Genomic DNA, 21254 nt, shown 5'->3' on the forward strand with positions numbered 1-21254 from the left:
AGAGAGGATGTGCAAGCCTGTGAGTTCAGAGCCACCTTTTGCTCTCTTTTAAAAAATATATATTGTGGAGGGGAGAGGAGGGAAGAGAAGCAGAGAAAAATGTATAGTTCAATAAAATCAATTTTTTAAAAAAGAATAAAAACATTTACTCCATCATATTGGAAAATCTAAAAAATAAATGTATATTATCTTATGCATATTTGTGCTTTTTGAACATATGTATGTACACCTGTGAATGCCTGGTACTCCTGGAGGCCAAAGAGAGCATCAGGTCTCCTAAAACTGAGCCCTCCTTCAATAGAGCCCTCTCAATATTAACTTATTGCTCTTCTCTGTCTCTCACCTTTATGACCCTTAGGGTACTCAAAAGACTAGCTTTCCTCGCAATATATTAATAGACAGTTCCCACAAAACCAAAGGCTAAGAGCATCATAGGGTTCCATCTGATCCCTGTAGCAACCCCCCCCCAATTTTGCTTTAACTGCCACTCTGGTATTTCCACCAATGTGCTTGAAAAGTGTCTTCACGTGTGACTTCCACTGTTGTGTGACTGTAAAGACTCCATTGCCACCTCAGAAAATGGAATTTGGGAAAATCTAAATCTGTGTTCACTCATTTTGTCTCCAGAGTAAACTCATACCTCCTCTAAGGTGAGAGTTGTGTTTCCACACACAATGGCAGTGATTCTCTGGGAATCAGCAGGCTGAGACTGCTTTATTGGAATAGGCATAAAGGTTGAGCACATTTAGAGGGGCTGGGGTGTGTGTGTGTGTGTGTGTGTGTGTGTCTACCAGAAAGTTACAAAGTTACAGCTGTGTTTATGGATTGATCCGGAACAGATGAGTTATTTTCATTGCCAGGCATACTGTTTCTGCAGATGGAACTGAACAGTCACTCTAGGGCTAAGGAATTCTTTATGACTTGGGACACACAGCCCATTGCATCCTCACTCAATTCCTCAAAATATCCCAACTCTAGAAGGGTTAAAAAGAAAATGGTAGAAAGTAGTTGACATTGGGGAGGCTGCTGGTGGATCCCAAAGGTGGAATGGGCATGTTGAGAGGCTTCCAGGATAGATAAAAGTTGCTAGTCTGGGGGTATGGGGAGTCCAGTGTTGCTCTGCGCAGGGAAAGCAAGGAGTCTTTGTTATAGAAGTTAATGAGAAGTTAAAAAGTCAAGGACCACACAAGAAAGTTAGCACAATTATAACAATTAGGCCTGCCAAGGGGACTACTGACAGTCCCCAAGCAGAGAGGGTGCCTTCCAGAAAGTATTGTCTACTCTTTCTCTTGTGTTTTGTCCTAGTAATTGTCTAGCATTTCCCCTTACTAGGCCAGATTCAACCACATCAAAACAGCATTCCTTGCCTAGGAAGAACAGATGCCCTCTCTTTCTGCGGTTCTTAAGTCCAACCCATGTAGTTTTGGAGGACCACCACAGCCAGGGAATCTCTGAGTTTGTAGCATGGCTGTGCTTTGTTGTACCAGGGTCATTACTTCCTTTATATAGTTGCTCAGTTGGCTGTGCTGTACCTCTTGGAGTCCTGTGACTGCGCCAATGGTAGTAGCCCCTCTAGGGCCTTCTCCAGCAGTACGGAAGTAGAATGAGGCTTCTGTTTTTCCTGAAATGATGAACAAGATATTAATAGGTTTCCCATGTCGGGAGAACACCGGAGTCTGGAGTGAGGAAGATTGTGACACGTTTCCCTCCAGGGTACCTAATGTAAGTGCAGTCCTGGCATTCAAATTACGTCCCATTTGATGTCCTTGCCTTGGGAGCTGAGTGGACATAATTTGTTTCTGGTCCTATGCCATCGGCCTCTCTGATTATCTGAACCAGGGTTCTGGCTAACTGGGAATTTGTTGAATAGTCGATTTGTGTAAAGGTAGATATGCCTACTCTGTATATTTCATTTGTCTCCACTAGCCTTTCTAGAAATCAGCTGTCAAAGGAAGAGATGGGGAGACAACTTCAGAGAGAAGAGCAAAGCCTGATTAGAACAGGGAATGCAGGTAAATTAGGAGAGCAGCTTGTGGGCGGTGGTTGTGGGGGAGGAGTGCATTGGATTACTAAGCGCAGATTAAAGGAGTCAAAAAAGGAGGCAAAGGAGAAGCAAGCCTGACCTTCATGGAGGAACTTGTTTATATTGGTGGAAACGTGGGGAAGAAGTCGTATCATATGGAAGGCCAACACAGTCCTGCTCTCCTGACTTCCTCCCAGGGTTCGGTTAGGTTGCCTCAGCATAGGGAAAGGAATCTTTGATAAGCTCTGATTTCAGAAGAAAAGCTCACATGTTTAAAGTTCCAGACATGTCTCTTTATTGTTTTGCTTTAATTCTAATTTTTTGATCTAATTGTCTGTAATTTCTGAACTCTAATTCTGTCTCAATTCTAATTCCAATGCAAATTCTCTGTTACAAATCTCTGTTTCAATTCATTCTTGTTCTAAATACTCTACCTTTTCCTTCTTTTTTTGTCTTCATCTTCATTTTCCTAAATTCTTTGCACTTCCATTCTCATTTCTTCCCTATCTTATTTCTTATACTGTTAAAAATTCCCAATCATATATATCTATAATAAAACCATTCAATAGAAACTTGGTAGAAAAAAAAACAAAACTACAAGGAAAATTAGCAGGGACACAGGCATTTTTAGAAAATATACAGCAAATCTTATCAGCTAGTTTGTAGCTAATCATAGCTTCTGTTGTGGGTATGTTTCTACCGTCTCTTAAAGGGCTCCCTACAGGTTACAGAAGGAGAAACTAAACCATGGAAAGATCTAAGGAAAAGGCAAAGAATATAAGCATTATTTTACATTTCTTAAGTGTGATTAAAAATATCTGGACATGATTAGTCAGTTAGGTGCTATTGATCTCTTGAAGGGTTTTGACACCTGTAATACCACCCTAATTTGTCATAAATCTTTAAAGCACTTGGATTTAGCAAGGCCAGACACCTGCAGTCCCGCTCTGTGATAGTCCTCCTGTGATTACTCTACAAGTTCTTACATCTGGTCAAATCATACTATGAGGGAGTTAGAGAATGGGCGTCTACGTTTTATTTTATTGCAGTGTGGGATAAAAGGTTTGACTTTTATTTTATGTGTTAGAACACACAGTTTAGGAAAAAAGTCATCGTTGTTGTTAGGCTGCAACTGCCGTGGTGAGAAATAAACCACAGAGCTCAACAACACACACACACATACACACACCCTGCCCCTGTCTGAGTTTATTTGTAAAGGGCAGGGACAAGGGGAAGGAAGTATGGCTACCCAGAAAGAGGACCCAGAGAGGGCGAACAGGCAGGCAGAGCTTGTTTAAAAGGAAAAGCTTACACATGCGTACAGAGAATTTATTAAGCAGCCGCACAATACATAACGTAGCCACGCAATGCATAACGTAGCTACGCAATGCATAATGTGGCCATGCAATGCATGACATAGCCAAGCAACACATGACATTTCATGACATTACATGACTTGGTGACCTATGGTCGCAGGACCCCTGGGATGACTGGGTGATGAATGCCTGTGGGCTGGGAGGTGTGGGGGGGGGGGAGGGGTACCGGAGGGACAGTGTCATTATAATGCTGGAATCCTAACAGTCATCCTACTAACTGCGTACAGGAAAACTATGCCCAGCATATGAGGAATACACTTTAGAGGAGCATGTTATCACACAAGAGAATCTGCAGTTAGAGACAGCCAGTTATTCAAAAGGCAGTATTTTTAACAGGCCGTGCCTATGTGAGATTAACCTCCATCAAGTTAACCTCTTCTTACAGGCTGGACTTAAAAATGTCAGCAGATCCACTGACATGCGGATCCCTTTAACCCCACTCAGTCACATGGAATCACATCTCACTCACATGGAAGGATGGACCATGCATTCTATGTCATGTGGGTGGATGAGCAAATGTGGAGGAGACAAAATTCCCACTGAAAGAAACTGGCTGCAACAGTTCTAGGGACAGAAAAGACATCCATAGCCCAGAAGCCGAGACTTATTGTCCAGTGCCTTGTGTGTGGTGACAGCTGTGGGAAGCAGTGTCTTGAGTGGACAAGACTGGCTCTGGAGATGGTGGTGTTGTTGCTGGAGCAGAGGTAGGACATGACAGGGTAGTCTGTTGGGACATTGGTCAGCCTGTTTTTGAGAAAAGAATCATTTGTCTTTTTTGCTGAATCCAGCATCAGGCAATGGCTGCTTAGGAAGGAAAATTGCTTCGTTTCTGTATGAAAAGGGAGTTCATTATTGATGTTTCCTTTTGCTTAGGAAATCCCTTTCTCTCCAGAGTAAGGTGTTGCATGTGTTATGCTGCAGATGTATTTGAAACCAGTGTATACATTGACTCTAAGACTGGAAGCAAGTGTGAGAGCCCAGGTAGGAACAGTTCTGCCATTGGGAAGCTGTGTGGAGGGTAGGGATTTTACTTCCACTAAGCCTGGGCTTGTAGGACTAGTGGGGTTCTGCCAGTCCCCATGTCAGAGAACTACAGTCAGCAAGGGAGCTTAGGGAGTTCAATTGACTGAACAGCAAAGCTAAAGCCTGGAGAGGCTCCGCTCTCATCAACTCGTCGCAGGCATTCCCACACCTGGCTGCCATCTCCAACCAGTGAGTGGCCCAGTCTTGGGGTGTAGGACGCCGTGACGCGAGGGTCAAGCGCGGCCCCACGGTGCGCATCTTCGGCCGACCTCGCCTCCTGAGGCTCCACGTCCTACAGTCCCTAGCTCAGTCCCACGAACCGGCCTCAGCCTCCTCGGCTATGTCCCTTCGTCCCACCCTCCACGGGAACCGCAAGAAGGCCCAAACTTCCCCTTCTCCCTGCACAAGCAGGCACGATACGTGCTGACGTCATCACGCCGAGAACGGCTCGCCACACCTGCAGCCTTCAGCTGCCATCTTGGGTGTGGCTGGACAACGGAAATCAAGGGAAGGGCAGAAGTGTAAGTCGTTTTTCAGAGGTGAGAAATGCTGAGGAAGGAATTCACTGAGGGCGTCTGAAAGTCAAAAGAGAGCAAACTGCCAGAGAACAGATATCCACAATAAGCATAGAGGCTACCGTGTGCCTAGCGTAGGGGGCGGAGCTTCCTGTAGATTCTGCGGAGCTTTCCCGTACTCACTTCTCATTTATTGGTTGCCTTGAGGGAGCATAAGAGGAGCAATTGGTGGGAGTGGAGATCAGTCATACGCTAGTCCCGCCTCCAGGAGCCTCACTTGTTCCCTTGAGCTAAAACCTTTTAAGGAAGCTTGTCTCTGCAGTGACATCAAACAGTCACCATCGCACCATACAAACTTCTTCGCCACTCCTGAGGTGTGGGAACCCAAGGGAGAGGATGGGATTAAGGATGCCAGGGGCTGTGGCGGGGCTTCCGCCGGAACAGGAGCCTTGACTGTTAAGTGAGATTTTTGTCACGCGTTGGGGTCATTTCAATGGCCCTGTTCTTTGTCATCCTCACAGTTCAGTTTTCTCTGCCTTAGAAGATCGCTTTTTGGTAAAATGGGAGGCAAAAAAACATAAAAATATGAACCTGGATAGAGTCACTGCAGTCGAGTGCCTCAGCTGAATACCTCAGTGCAGGCCATGCCAAGCTCTCCAGAAGGAAGTCCCCTGAGCAGTGCACCCAGGTGATAGGACTTGTAGAACAGTCAGGAAGAGTGGCATGCGGCCAGCCCCTGCACCACTAAGGTGATTTCAACAAACAAAATAGGACGAGAGAATATTCCAGTCCCAACAAATTTGCAAGGTGTGGCTTACAATTTGTTTCGGCCTTCACGGGTTCCACGTTTACTACATGTGATATCTTTTTCTTACTTGGAGAAGAGTGAAAGTACCATAAACAGGAAGTGAGGGGGATTAGAATTCTCAAGGTTTGTACCAATAGAAAGATCAGCAAACCAAAAATAATTTTGGACTGTGTGGACCACAGACAGACTTTACATCTTGAAATGAAATAGAGTTAATTCAGGGATGCCTTCTTTCTTTTTTCCCTTCTACCTAGAAAGGGATCTAACAATCTTGTGATGAGATTTTAGGATGCTGGCTCTAAATTATCGTCAGATGTCATCGCCGTACATTATTCATGTGTTCTTGTTTACCTCCTCATACATGCGCCTTAGTGGCTTAGTGGAGCCAGAACCTACTCTATATATGGGGACATTTTATATCCCCTGCCCCTGGCTTTCTCCCTGTGGCCTGATAGAGGTTACAATACCGTGATTTTAATGAGCAAGGAACCAAGGAATTCCATACTTGAGATCTCAAGCCCAAGCTTCAGTCTCTTTTTCAGCTTCTAGAGCATCTTCCATGTGAGTACTGTCATACTTAACAGTGACTAGAGACCATAGTGTGCTTAGTTCCTTTTTTTTTTTTTGGTGTAGTATGAATTTTTTGTAGTGAACAGTAGAAAGCTTAAGTGGATTCATAATAAGCAAATATAAATCATAAAGTGTCATAGTGGAAAGGTGGACTGTGATAGCCAATAGGGAGACTATTTATGTAAAGATGACTTAAATAAGAGAGATTTAAGTGTTGTTGAAACTATTAATAAAATTATGGTTTTATTCCACTAAAAAGAATATTACGGCTTTGGGATAAAGATACTATGTAAATCATTCTGGACTTCTAATAAAAACACAGACCTTGTGATCTTTTTTGTGTTTGTTTAGTTGGTTGGTTGGTCGTTTTTCCAATACAGGGTTTCTCTGTGTAACAGTCCTAGCTCTTATAGATTGCTGGGCACATGGGCGACATAGATGGCCCCTAGAGGAAGTTGGACAGGCAGATCCCAAGTTGTTTACCCTAAGACCCTATTCGACACAGAAATCAGGCGAGGTGACATCAGCACATGAACAACAGCTCATGGACAATAGGGTAAATGTAAGACACCTGAGCGCATGATAGGATGACCATTAAAATGATTGTTTGGCTCCTTTTACACACACACACACACACACACACACACGATTCTGCGGTGTTTTTGCTTTAAATGATGCTTGTTGCTCAATAATAAATGAGTTCCTGCTTGACTTGACTCCGCTTCATCTGACTGTCTCCAGGATTAAGGGAGGCAGGGGAAAGGGCCAAAAGCAGTGCACTTACCTTTCCTAGGACCCAGTCCATCCTTATTGGGTGGACTAAGACCCTGCAGTAGATCAGGCTGGTCTCAAACTCAAAGGGATCTGCCTGCTTCTGCTTCTGCTTCCCAAGTGCTGAGATTAACCATGTGCACCACCACCACATGAGTATAACTTGTGATCTTAATGTGATTTCTTCTTATGAAAGATTTAAATTTGTTTTTAGAAAATATGTATTTTTGATTGTGAGGTAATCTCTTCTTTCATAGAAAGTTTTAGGGGAGCTGGAGGCATGACTCAGAGGTTAAGAGCACAGGTTGTTCTTCCAGAAGTCCTGAATTGAATTCCCAGCTAACACATGGTGGCTCACAACCATCTATAATAGGAACTGATGTCCTCTTCTGGCATACGTGCAGACAGAGCATGCATCTGAAGTGAAAAAAAGGCATGCATACAGATTATCAACCACAGGGAAGGTGTAAACATTTGCCTGGATATTTTTCTGGAAGTCCTGGACCAGGTGATGAGCACACTCGGACTTATTAACACTGAGTTGGGGGCATTATGGAGAGAGCTAGTGAGAGTGTAAAAGGGCTGCTTGCAGAGACCAGGGAAGCAGTCAAGCTCAGCCAATAGAAATCTGCAAGCATGGGAGTAGGAAGTCTTCAGGACATGGAGATTGTTAAGTGAGTCAAAGGAAGCAGGTTTAGGATTTATGTCAGCATCCAATGAAAGATATAAGAGAAACCCTGTTTTTAAAAAAAATGAAAGAAGATAAAGAAAGGAGGGGCCCCTGCAGGTGTCAAACAGGGAACGGAATCTCATGAAGAGATAAAAATGAAAACCTATGCAGATTGTCCTCATCAACCTGGATCAGACTTCATTTCTGTGAGTCTAACAACAGGTAGTTTATTCCCAATGCATTTAAGCCCAGTATAGTTTAGAAAAGAGCTTCCTGGTGTGATCCACTCCCCATTGCACAAGGAAACATAATTACATTGAGATTCAACTCAGGGTACATGTCATATCTTCCAAGGAGAAGGGTTCTAGAGATAGGCTACCTGTAGTAGCTTAAGGGACTAAGGGGCTGCCCTGGTCTAACTTATAAAGGTGGTGTAGAAACCATTTTGGCTGTTAGTCACCTATGGTCTTGGTTGTGGGAGCTTGGTGGAGCCTCTGGCTTTCAGGGTCATTTAGGTTGCTAGCCACCTCCAGTCTTTTTTGTGAGAGCTTGATATGACCTGACCCAACATATAACACAGATCACCAGGTTGTTAATCACTTCCAATTCTCAGCTTTCTGGATGGAAGAACAAGATTTTCATTTTTCTCATTGGAAAGACAGTCCTGTATGCTTAATGTTCCTGGTTTCTCTGGAGATCTGTGGGCTCAAGGACCTTCGTGTTATACTCCCAACAGAAAGAGAGAGAAAGAGAGACAAAGACAGAGAGACATAGAAACAGAAAGGGGGGAGGAAGAAAAGATATAAGAGGAGGGAGGAAAAAGCTATACTTTCTGACTTAGAAAATTGTTTGCTAGGAGACATGATAGAAAAACAGAAACAACTATGGGGACATGTAACAAGGAGACTGCTTGTTTGTTCCCGGTTGCTTAGCCCTGAAGTAATCACACAGAAACGATATTTTTAGCAATACTGTCTGGTCAATAGCTTAAGCATATTTCTGGCTAACTCATATATTAAATTGGCCCATCTCCATTAATCTGTATATCACCACAAGGCTATGACATACCAGGTAAAGTTCCAGTTCCATCTCTGGTGGGGGGGTCCTATATGACTTCTTTTTACTAGCCTTGTTTCTCCCAGCATTCAGTTTAGTTTTCCCTGCCTACCTCTATTCTGCCCTGCACAGGCCTAAGACTGTTCTTTAATAACTAATGCTATTCATAGCATACAGAGGGGAATCCCACATCTCCTCCCCTTTTCTGTTTAAAGAAAAAGGAAGATTTTTAACTTTAACATAGTAAAATTGCATATATAATAAAACAAGTTACCAAGCAAGAATTACAGAATTACAAGAATTACACTTACTATGGAATCGAATAGAAGACCCAGATATTAACCCACAAACTTATGAACACCTAATTTTCGACAAGGGAGCTAAAGGTATACAATGGAAGAAGGAAAGCATCTTTAACAAATGGTGCTGTCATAACTGGATGTCAACCTGTAAAAAAATGAAAGTAGATCCATATCTATCACCATGCACAAAAATCAAGTCCAAATGGATTAAAGACATCAACATTAATCCGTCCACTTTGAACCTGATAGAAGAGAAAGTGGGAAGTAGTCTACAAGATATAGGCACAGGAGGCCTCTTCCTAAGTAGGACCCCAGTAGCACAGACAATAAGAAAAACAATGAAAAAATGGGATCTACTGAAACTGAGAAGCTTCTGTAAAGCAAAGGACACTGTCAGTAAGACAAAAAGGCTGCCTTCTGACTGGGAGAAGATCTTCACCAACCCCTCATCAGACAAAGGTCTGATCTCCAAAATATACAAAGAACTCAAGAAACTAGACACTAACACTCTAATTAACCCAATTAAAAAATGGGGTACTGAACTTAACAGAGAATTCACAACAGATGAACTTCGAATGGCCAGAAGACACTTAAGGTCATGCTCAACCTCCTTAGCGATCAGGGAAATGCAAATCAAAACCACTTTGAGATACCATCAGAATAGCTAAAGTCAAAAACACCAACGATAGCCTATGCTGGAGAGGATGTGGGGTGAGGGGAACACTCATCCATTGTTGGTGGGAATGCAAACTCGTGCAGCCACTGTGGAAATCAGTGTGGCGGTTTCTCAGGAAACTGGGAGTCAACCTCCCTCAGGACCCAGCAATTCCACTCTTGGGAATATACCCTAGAGATTCCCTAACATACTACAAAAGCATTTGTTCTACTATGTTCATAGCAGCACTATTTGTAATAGCCAGAACCTGGAAACAGCCTAGGTGCCCCTCAATAGAAGAATGGTTAAAAAAGGTGTGGAACATATACACATTAGTGTTTTACTCAGCGGTTAAAAACGATGACATCTTGAATTTTGCATGCAAATGGATGGAAATAGAAAATGCTTTACTGAGTGAGGTAAGCCAGACCCAAAAAGAGGAACACGGTATGTATTCACTCAAAAGTGGATTCCAACCATAATTAAAGGTCTTTGAGCCTATTATTCGTGATCCTAGAGAAGCTAAATAAGAAGATGAACCTGATGAAGAGTATTTAGCTATCCGCCAGGAGGTAGGAAATAGACAAGAGTCCCAGGTAACCTCGGGTGCATGGGGGGGGGGGTGGGAGGGTTGATGGAAGGGGAGAGGGTTAGAGAGAAGGGAGTAGGGGAGGAATGGGGAAAGCTCGGTGGCCTGGGATGGGGGGGGAGGGAGGAAGGATGAGTATGGGATCAGGGAAGAATATATTTCAACTAAGGGAGTCATTTTAGGGTTTACAGGGGACTTGATTATATATGGGATCCCAGGTCCAAGGAGAGATCCCCCAGATTGTTCTCTGGACAGAGGAGAGGGTGCCTGAACCGGCCGTGGCCCATAACCATACTGATGTATATTTTGCTTATCACCATAGATCCTTCATCTGGCGAAGGACGGCGATACAGACAGAGACCCACATTGGAGCACCGGACTGAGCCCCCCAAGGTACAAATGAGGAGCAGAAGGAGGAAGAACATGAAAAAGGAAATCAGGACTGCGAGGGATGCTATCACCCACTGATACAAGGGAACGGATCTAATGAGAGTTTACCAAGGCCAGTTGGACTGGGACTGAACGAGGGCGTGATCTAACCAGATTCTCGGAATTTGGCCAGATTCTCTGACTGTGGCTGGCCCGAAGTCTTTCTGAAAAGCCATTGACTATGATACTGGGACTTGTTTCCTCTGCATATACTGGATTTTGGGGATCCAGTCTGTTTGGATACTCACCTTCCTGGACCTGGAGGGAGGGGGGAGGAACTTGAACTTCCCACAGGGCAGGAAACCCTGACTGCCCTAAGGGACGAAGAGGGAGGAGGAGAGGGAGTGGGGGGAGTGGGAGGGTGTTGGGAAGAGGGGCGGAAATGGAAACTTTTATAATTTAATAAAATTTACTTTCAAAAAAAATAAAAAATAAAAAAATAAAATTAAATTAATTGTCATAAATTACTCTGAGAACAATCTAAAATGAAGAATACATAGATTGTTCTAGCAGTGCAGGCTCCTCATGGGTAAATCATGAAACGTCACAGCCTCTGACAAAGTTTCTCCCATACTGAATAAATAGATTCTGCACATACAAGGACTTGAAGAAATGTCAACTTTAGTAAAAAAAAAATGTTTGGTATTTAATTCATGGTCAAATACAGATAGATGCGATGCCAGTGCTGGCTCTGGTTTGGCTCAACTAGACTTTGGACTAATAACACTACACCAAATAATTCACAATGATAGGTGAGAATATTGGAATGTTGGGTTAGTGTCTAACGGGAATGATTTACTGAACATCAAACAATAAGTGGGATTCCACAGAGATATTGTTAGGCTGATGTATCAGTCAATAAAATCTGCACTGCAGACAAACAAACAAAAAAAACAAAAAAAATAAATAAAACAAGTTACCAAGCAAGAATTACAGTTACAATATTTATATCTACTTTATCTTTTATCATAACTTAAAAAAACTATAACTATCTATTCTTCAACTCCATCAAAGACTCCAGAAGTATAAAATATTACAAATTATAAAATATTAAAAAGTAAACAGGAAGTACATTGTAAGTAACTTCCAAACTCTAGAATTGACAGAGACATTTCACTGCCTGTACAGTCACCCAAAGATCTTCTGAAAGAGAAGAAAAAGGAACTGCTTGCTCTTTCAGACAAAAGAAACCAGGCCCACTCCAATGCAGCTGCTGACAAACCTGCCAACCCTGATTGCTTCCCTGCCAAAAGGGAGGGCACTCCCAATATCTCCAGGTACTAACAAAAAGGAAATTCATGATATACCTGAAACAGGCAATCCTACATTAACTATGCATTGAAAGTTAAAACTAAAGATACAAAGCTTGGTAACTGCCAATGAAATTAACACCAGAGTCGTGTAAAGCAGGTCATACCAGAGTCAGTGCATTTGTGTTTGGGAGAGAAAAATGTGTAGTCCAGGCTGACTTCGAACTCAGACACTCCTTCCTCTGCCTCTACAGCATATCCTTCCGGACTGGGTCACTAGAACCACCATGAACTTTCTTAACAAGTTTAGTAGTTGAAGGTTCCTCTTTATGAAGTAGACTGCTCAAGAATTTCCCACTGTTCTTGCTGAGGAAGCAAAGGCCTGAGCGCCCACTAGTTCCCCTACTGGGAAACACACTCCCCATGGCCTGCAGGCTCCAAGGCCAGGACCACTCCTCTCTCTCTCTCTCTGCCACACAACCCATGCCTGCAGCACTGTGTGCTTCCTCTTCCTCTGCCCTGGTACCCAACATTCACAGCAGGAGATCAGTGCTCAGACAAAGTCTGCACACTGGGGTGGCCTTCCACAGGGGTGAATCACAGGTCTCAAAATTCAATCCTCAGGAAACTGCAGGGGCCATGACACTGGGACACTTATCACTGACTTCTAAGTGCTAGACTCCAGGAGAGGCCAGCTCAGGTTGGGAAGAGATCTCAATAGGAACACTAATGTGTGAACACTTGTGGTCATTGCCCGGTGGAGTGACAGCAGAGGAACCGAGGATAAGACAGACATGGCTCCAGAATCTTCCAGCAGCTACGCCTCATCTCAGAAAGCTGCCCTCACCTCACAGCAAGACTATCAAATTATGAAGCCATGTGTGGATTAATCCATTGGTGGAGGCTAAGCCCTCATGATCCAATCCCCTCACTGAATGCATCACGACACCGAGTCTTTTTATTAATTATAAATGCTTGGCCTAGCTCAGGTTCCTTCACAGCTAGCTCTTTTAACATAAATTCACATGTCTTTTTTTTAATATACCTTTTGCCCTGAGGCTTTCTAACCTTTTCTTTCTTTTTAACTATCTTTCACTACTTCTAACTTGATGGAGGATGCTTGGCTTCTGACCTGGGATTGTATCTCATTCTTTTGTCTTCTTCTCATTTTTTCTTCTGTCTTTTCAACCTAAACCTCCTCCTATTCTCTCTACATCCCAGCCCTGCCTGTTCTTCCTCAGTCTAGCTAATGGCCATTCAGCTTTCTTAAAACAATCAGGTGCCATAGGCAGGCAATGTGAAACAAATACAACACATCTTTCCATAGCTAAACAAATGCAGCATAAACAAAATTAACACAACTTTGCCTAGCTAAAATAATATCCCACAACAGTTTCTTTCTGAGACTATGAAGGGAGTGGTGTGCTCCCAGGATAAGTCAGTTTCACAATACCATCAAGCAAGATGTTATTTGCCTTGTTTGTGGCAGCCTAGGGCTAAGGGATGGAGTCAGGGACATAAAGTACATGGCCCTTTTTCTTCTCCAGTGGACCTACCGTCCCAGGGGTTTTTCTCCTCTCCATGATCCAGCAAACCACCCCACAATAGCATCTAGGTGCAATATTTTACAAAATTCTACATGAAAGGTGGGTGGTTTGATCTTAGTAGATAGGCTGGCTATGAGCTTCCTGGTTCCAGTAATCTTTAATCTCCACAAAGAAGTTCCTGGCTTATGGATGGTTGGGGTCTTTTTCACTGGTGGCAAAACAGAGAAAATAGGACAACTGTAATTATATGACCCATGTCAGTCTTTCCTTTAGGGAGTCAGAGGACCTGGTGATGACCCATCTGTCTCTATGTTTTGTAGCCTACCTCTGCTGGGTGTGATGTGTGCACAGGGGACACCAGTGATCCTGTGAGGACCACAGGGTATGAGACTTTCCGTATTTGCTCAACGCTCCCTGTCAGGATCTCTTTACCCACACAAGGGTGCCAGGCTGGAACTTGTGGGCAGGTACCAGGCAAACATGCAGCCTCACAAACAGTCTGATGAATAGTCCCTGTGACTGTCGCAGGATCTGCGAGGACAAAGGGAAGGCGTGATTAGTCATTTCTGTCTTATGGGTTTCTTGATATGAGATGCAGCTCTTCCTTAGGAGAGCAAAAGTCAGGAGATTGATCCAGTATTCACCAGTCTCAGGGACTTACATAGATCATGTTTCCTTTCTATTTATCCTTCATGACTTCCCTCTGCTTTGTGTCCTAAACGTAGTTTCCAATCAAAATTTAGTACCATAGACAAATTTTAAAAAATGTTGTCAAGGAAGACCAGGCCGTTGTTGGAACCCAGGGAGAAGGGAGACTCCAATCTTGGAATAATATCTGGACCTGAGTAGTAAAGCAGTTATAGTTGCCTTCAGATGGGTAGCCTTGTGCAGTTTGGTGACCATCTGTCTTCTGATAAAGGCAGGAAGTACAGGTACCTCATTCAGCAGAAACGACCACCCATTTGTCATCTGTTGACTATCTTTCTTATCCTCAACTTAGTATCTTTATACATAGATTGGGGTCTAGAACAATTAAAGTGCAGGCAGGAAGCCAGGCCATGTTGGTGCTTGCCTTTAATCCCAGAACTAGGGAGGCAGAGAAAGGCAGATCTTTGTGAGTTCAAGGACAGCCCAATCTAAAAGACCTAGTTCCAGGCCTGTTATACAGAGAAACCCTGTCTTGAAAAACAAAATAAAAAATAAAGTGCAAGGCAGGGTAACTAAATACTAGAGAGGCCTCTCTTCTTCTAGAGTCAATTTCAGGGCAGCCATATTTGCTGTTTTGTTTCCTGAACCTTTGTGGATTCCCTTTTGAGGCCTTCTACACTACACAATGGCTGCCTCTCTTGGCAGACTTATGACAGCTTACATGGCAGGATATTTTTGTTGTTGTTGTTTTATGGATTAATTTATGCCCAGTGTAAGATGAGGAGCCCCCTCTCTATAGAAGGTCCCATGGGAATGAGCTATGGCAAGTGAATAGCAACTGTCTGTGTCCATAGGGAGGGCTTTGCCCTTCTCACAGGGAAGTGCTGGTTAAAACCAGAAGCACAGCCCTTTATGCAGAAGCCCCTTGGGTGAGGGATTGAACCCACACCTCTGTGTCCAAGGTGGAATCTGTGACCCCAGCACGACTTTCCTGATCTTGAACAAACTTCTCCCATTCAGTATCTCCTAGGTCTGGCGCTGGACTGCACTGACCACTTCCAGAAGTGCAGATGCCAAGGAGCCCAGGTTGGAGGTCACAGACTCCTCCTCCTGTTGTAAACGGGGTGCTCTCGCCACAGACAAGGAGGCCAGGATGAGCACTTTAGAAACTTGAAGTGCTTATTGAGCCACACAGACTTGGCCAGGGCCACACACTCTGGGGAAAGTAATTCTAGAATTATCCACGAGCTGAGTGAGCAGGGACTTTTTAAAGACAAAAGCCGCAAATTTGGCACATTCCAGGAGGCTCAAACACTTAACAAGTCCCAAACCTATGTATTTCATTGCACTTCCACACAGTTGGGACAGCCATTCTAAAGTCATGGAGCTATAGTTATGGCTTTATAATATCACTGTCAATTGCATGTTTATGAATTTACTCACCACTAAATAAATAAATAAACCTATGACAGAGCTGACACTAGAAAAACCATTTTCTCCATAACCTTTTTCATGACTCACAGACTGTTTATCTGCATCCTGTCCTTCCTTGTCACCATATGTCACTGTATTTGTCAGGGTTCACTAGAGCAGAGAATTATAGAATGAATCTTCTCTGACTATTGGAAGGGTATTGATTAGAATGACTTTCAGGCTGCGATCTAGCTAGTCCAGCAATGGCTGCCTATGAGCAAGCACAAAGTCCAAGAATCCGGTCTATGAGACTGGGTGTCTCAGATGGTCTTCTGTAGAAGCTGGAATCCCGAAGAAGTTGGATCTAATGCAGTGGTTCTCCACCTTCCTAAGGCTGTGAGCCTTTAATACAGTTTCTCATGGTGTGTGATCCCCAACCATAAAATGAATTGCATTGCTACTTTGTAACTGTAATTTGCTACTGTTATGAATCATAATGTAAATAGTTAATAAGCAGGATATCTGAGATGTGACCCCAAAAGGAGTAGAGGGACCTGCTGTGGGAGCACATTCTGCTCCTTCAGCCAATAACCTTTAAGGTAACATCCCACTTGGCATGTTCTCTTATACATTAAAATCAGCCATAAAGGTGCACCAGCTCTCTTGCTTCCAGCTCCAGCAGCTGCTAGACTCTGTTTCTGTTCACAGAGGACTGTTGTCTAGTACAGTAATCTGTAAGTCTTCTAAATAACCCTTTTATTATTCACAATTCTGAACTGGTGTAGGATTGTTTTGTGACTTATATCATCAGAGATCCACGGGTTGAGAAACACTGCTCTAATGACAGTGTAGGAATGAGGAAAGCAAGCAGGCAAAGAGCAAGTCCTGCTGGGCCTGTCACTCACCTGGTCAAGAGCCCACCCCTCAGCAAGGCTGATCCACCTAATAAAAGGCTGCAGGAGACAGTCTTTCTCCACTGAGATAATATGCTTTTCCTTCCCCGGATGGCCACTCCATGGTCACCTGTGGAGCTGCACCAAGCAGTCTATGAAGATCGCTGGCTTTTCTGAGTTTAAATCAGAAGATCTTAGCTTCTTAATGCTCTTATTCTCTATCACTTTAGGATGCTGGCCAAAGCCGGACTTTTTCACTTCTTCTCTGGACCCACGTGCTGTTTGCTGCCATGTGAATCTCGTTGCTCCTCATAGTTGAAAGGATGTCTTTGACTTAACAGGATTTTCTCCCTGTCTTCTCCATGTTTCTTTCCCCCACAACACAGCCACAGTGGCTGCCCAGATTTGTCTCCCTTTTCATTTTCTCCAAAATTCAAATAATATTGTACTTCAAGGTTTTTGTTTTACATTTTTGGGTTTTTTTGCATTTGTTCATTTATTTCCATTTTCAAATTTTAAAAGTTTGTTTATATTTTCAAAGATAACCTTTTTTCTAACATACAATTGATAAATATATAAGTTAAATATCCATACTGCTATTTTCTTTTTAAAAGTAAATTACAAACATCATAATCCTCAAGAATGAAAATACCTTGTGTTTTATTCCTCATGAAAAAGCATAATTACATAGCTATTTTGTTGTTTTCAGATTGAAAAACTTGCCTAAATTTTCCCAAATTATGTAATATAAAAGTTTTGTTTTATTTGAAACAATGTTTTAAATTTAGCTTAATAAAGTAGCACTACAATTTGAACATAGCAATTTTTAATAGAGCTGTTTCTGGCATTTCCTTCTCGATTTTATTTTTGTTATATAAGGACATTTCTAAAGCAGTATGTGCTCTAAATTTTGAGTCATCTCACTTGTACCTAAACATATATCTTTTGAGGATTAGAGAAAACTGGGGTTCTTATGCTGTATTAAATAATATATCTGTAAGGTCCTTTTAGCTCATGTCTATGACATTTGAATTTCTTTATTATGAAGGAGACTGTAATAACAAAACCATTTATTTAATAAAAGAATACAAAGAGAAATCATAAAATTACCCTCGCTTTATGTCTCTTACTAGTTTCCTACAATCTGTGAGTACTTCATTTTAAAGACACAATTCTAAATATTCAAAACTAGGATTCATAAATGAGAAGGAGTATAAAACCTTTGTCATTTTAGGTCTAGGTAATATCATTTGCTGGACTTGGTGTTCAGCTTCCACTGCACCTCCGCTCCCCACCTTCCTTTTAAACCACACTGGATCTGAAAACCCCAGGCCCCAGCCCACAGGGAACTTCCTTAGCTGTGCACATTGAGAGCTGTGCTGTTAGAGTTTCCTTTGTTCTGGGACATAAGGAGCATGGTCTACAGCAACTTCCTGTAACTCGCCAGAATGCATATTACCAAATCAAGAGTGGACTAGATAGCTAAACACAGACACATGCACACACACACACACACACACACACACACACACACACACACACACACAAAACAAAGAAAAATATTATATATATCCAATTAAACAAACTGTCTGGTCCCAAAGAAGTCCCGACAAATGACAGACTTCCATGCTACAACCATCCCACAATGCATGCTGGCCTCCAAGCTCACTCAGGACCTGTGACTCCTCTCAGCTCCTCTCTCCCTGGCCCCTACTCTAAACTCCAGCACATGACTTCCCTTTCCCAACCTCTCATTCCTTCATAACCCTGCCATTTTGGCCATGATCCCTCTTTTATCTCCCTCTCTTGGTCCTCCTCTCTTGCTCTCCTCAGCTCTTTATTCTCTCAAGGCCAAGTTGAATCTGCTGGCCAGGATTAATCTACTCCTTTAGCTCCCCACTGTGGACTCTTCCAAATGCCTCTGGCTGCTGTTCCGCATATCTACAATAAAACCTTCCTCTCAAACCTACCTGGAAATGGTCATGTCCTCACTTTATTCCCTGATGAAATAAAAACTATGACGCAGGACTTGTCATTAATTCACTGTCCATTTCCTCCTCTTGAGTTATACTTAAGTATGACATACTCCAATGGAGTTACTAACATAACAGAGGCTCCAGGCATCTCCTGTTCTACAGAGAGTCACTGGGCAAACTAACAACAATGAGGTTCAACTTCTCTGTGATTCCTCTGTGAATCTCCTCTCTGCTCTTTCACTTTGATTGCATTAAATACATACCTATTTATCCCTCCTTCAGGAGCTCTGCAACGGCTTTGTCTTCAGCAAGCACACAGAAGACTTGGCAGTCTCTGCAGCACTAATCTCTGAGCGGAGTCTCAGCTACAGGAAGACAGAAGTTGAAACTAGAGAAGAATTTCTGCTCTTGAGCCTAGGCTGTTCCCAATAAGCCCAATTATAACTGGATCCCACTTGAAAGGCAGCTGGTTAACTTCACCCATTGGAGTAGAACAGTCACTCAGGAAGCACATGAAGCTCTTTGTCTCTCAGAGAAATGGAATCACAGACAGGAGGGGGAATTGAGACATTGGATGAAGTGTGCGAAGAACCAGCCTGCCTCCATCTTAGGCTTAAATGCCGTCTTATAGTAAAGACAAAATAGATCCATTTCTGTTTATGATTAGACCTCTGTTTTCATGGATTGGACTATGCCCACTTGTACCCTGAAGTACAAATGGTTCTGTACTGTCTGTTTCGGGAATGGGAATCACGTCTTAATTTCTAAACCTTGTTTATAACCACCTTGCAACCCTACCTTTGTTTTAAAAAGGTTACATGGCTGTCGTGATATTTCATTTACATTTTAATAAATAATGCTTGTCTGAAGATCAGAGAGTAAAGCAGCCACACTGTTCAACCATACAGACCAGGCAGTGGTGGCACACATCTTCAATCCCAGTAGCCACACTAGTTAGCCATAGAGGCCAGGCAGTGGTGGCACACACCTTCAATCCCAGCACTAGCAAGGAATATAAGACAGGAGAAGACAGGTCTCAGTTCTGTCTCATTCTGAGGATTCCAGGAAGTGGGGTTGCCATTTCTGTCTGAGGTCGAGGTAAGAGCCAGTTGCTGGCTGCTTTGCTTTTCATATCTTCAGGTTGAACCACAATTTCTGTCTCTCAGTTTTTATTACTCTTGCTATACATTATTACTACCTTTTGACTTCCTTGATGAATACCTCAATATGCCTACTTTGCAACCATGTTTTCATTTAAGGAACCTGTATTGCACTAATGTGGAAGCTTTATGTTCTGCTTCTGTAACCCCACCGCCTTTGTCTGTCAAGTTCATCATTTGTACATCCCTTGGTGTGGAAAACTCCCTTGTATGCTGTGATACCATTGGTTAATAAAGAAGCTGCTTTGGGCCTATTGGAACACTGAATAGGTCAAGGCAGAAATTCCAAGCAGATGGAGGAGAGAGTACATGGAGTCAGATGCTGCATGAGTCAGATACTGGTAGGCCATAGCTACATGGCAATACACAGATTAATAAAAATGGGTTAATTTTTTGTCTTGTTTTGCTTTTTGAGACAGGGTTTCTCTGTAGCTTTGGAAGCTGTCCTGGAACTAGCTCTTGCAGACAGGCTGGCCTTGAACTCACAGAGATCTACCTAAGTGCTGGGATTAAAGGTGTGTACCACCACTGCCCAGATGGAAATCGGTTCATTTAAAATATAAGAGCAAGCCAAGGGCTGGAGAGATGACTCAGAGGTTAAAAGCACTGGTTGTTCTTCCAAAGGTTGAGTTCAATTCCCAGCAACCACATGGTGGCTCACAACCATCTGTAATGAGATCTGGTGCCTTCTTCCAACCTGCAGATATTCATTCATAATAAATAAATAAATTTTTAAAAAAAAGAGCTATCCAATAAGAGCATGAGCTAATAGGCCAAGCAATGCTGTCATAATAGTTTCTGTGTGATTATTTCAGGTCTGGGCAGTCTGGAAACAAATAAGTGGCCTCCAACTACACTCCCTACCATTGAGCTTCATAAAAATCTGGTCTCCCTCACCGCCAATACTTACCTCTCAATACCCACCTTAGGGGGAGACACCCCATGTACACATATAAAAAAGCGTGCTTTAATTAATTTGGTCATGAAGGTTTGGGTCAGTGATTTTTCTCCTCCAATCTCTGGGATTAAGATGTACTGTAAATAAGATAATTAAAAATGCTAAATGCAAACTAATTTCAACATGAGGAAGTAATCATTTATTTTACAAAGTGCCATGGTGTTTATCTGGAATAAAATAAAATTTAAGAAGAGGGGATGCTAAATGAACTAAGAACAGAATACTGAAGAATGCTATTTTCCTAAATGAGATAAGCTGCATGGTCCCTGGTGGCATCATGGACAAGGGATGGCAACATGGCTTGAGACAGCAGTACAGACCATGACCCAAGCCATGAACATCAGCATGGCATCCAGTGGTAGCACAGACCACAGAAGCCCAACGGTCCTGGTAGTAACAGGAGCCACACCATCAACATGGCCCCCAGCAGCATCTCAGACTAGAGACACTAACATGGTCTCAGGGGACAGCACAGACCACTAACGTCAACACAGCCCTGCGCAGACCATGAACTTCCATATGGTTTCCAGAAACAGCATGATCCGTGGGTATCAACACAGACTTGTCATGGACCAGCCACAACAAAAAATACCTCATGCCAGGGTAGGGGTGTAGACTTTTA

The 21254-nt window shown here is 42.8% G+C and overlaps 1 long non-coding RNA gene across 2 annotated transcripts in view; it reads left to right on the forward strand.

Annotated features, from left to right (window-relative positions):
* Positions 1 to 19383, forward strand: part of LOC125396520 (uncharacterized) — a 57441-nt gene extending 38058 nt beyond the window's left edge. For both annotated transcript variants that reach the window (XR_015001030.2, XR_015737441.1), the window contains exon 3: positions 18797 to 19383. This is a non-coding gene — a long non-coding RNA (uncharacterized LOC125396520). The remainder of the gene's footprint in view (positions 1 to 18796) is intronic.
* Positions 19384 to 21254: the final 1871 nt, after the last annotated feature.

Source organism: Myodes glareolus, chromosome 3 (genome assembly GCF_982192425.1).
Source record: "Myodes glareolus chromosome 3, mMyoGla1.1, whole genome shotgun sequence".
In the NCBI taxonomy this organism is placed as follows: Eukaryota; Metazoa; Chordata; class Mammalia; order Rodentia; family Cricetidae; genus Myodes; species Myodes glareolus.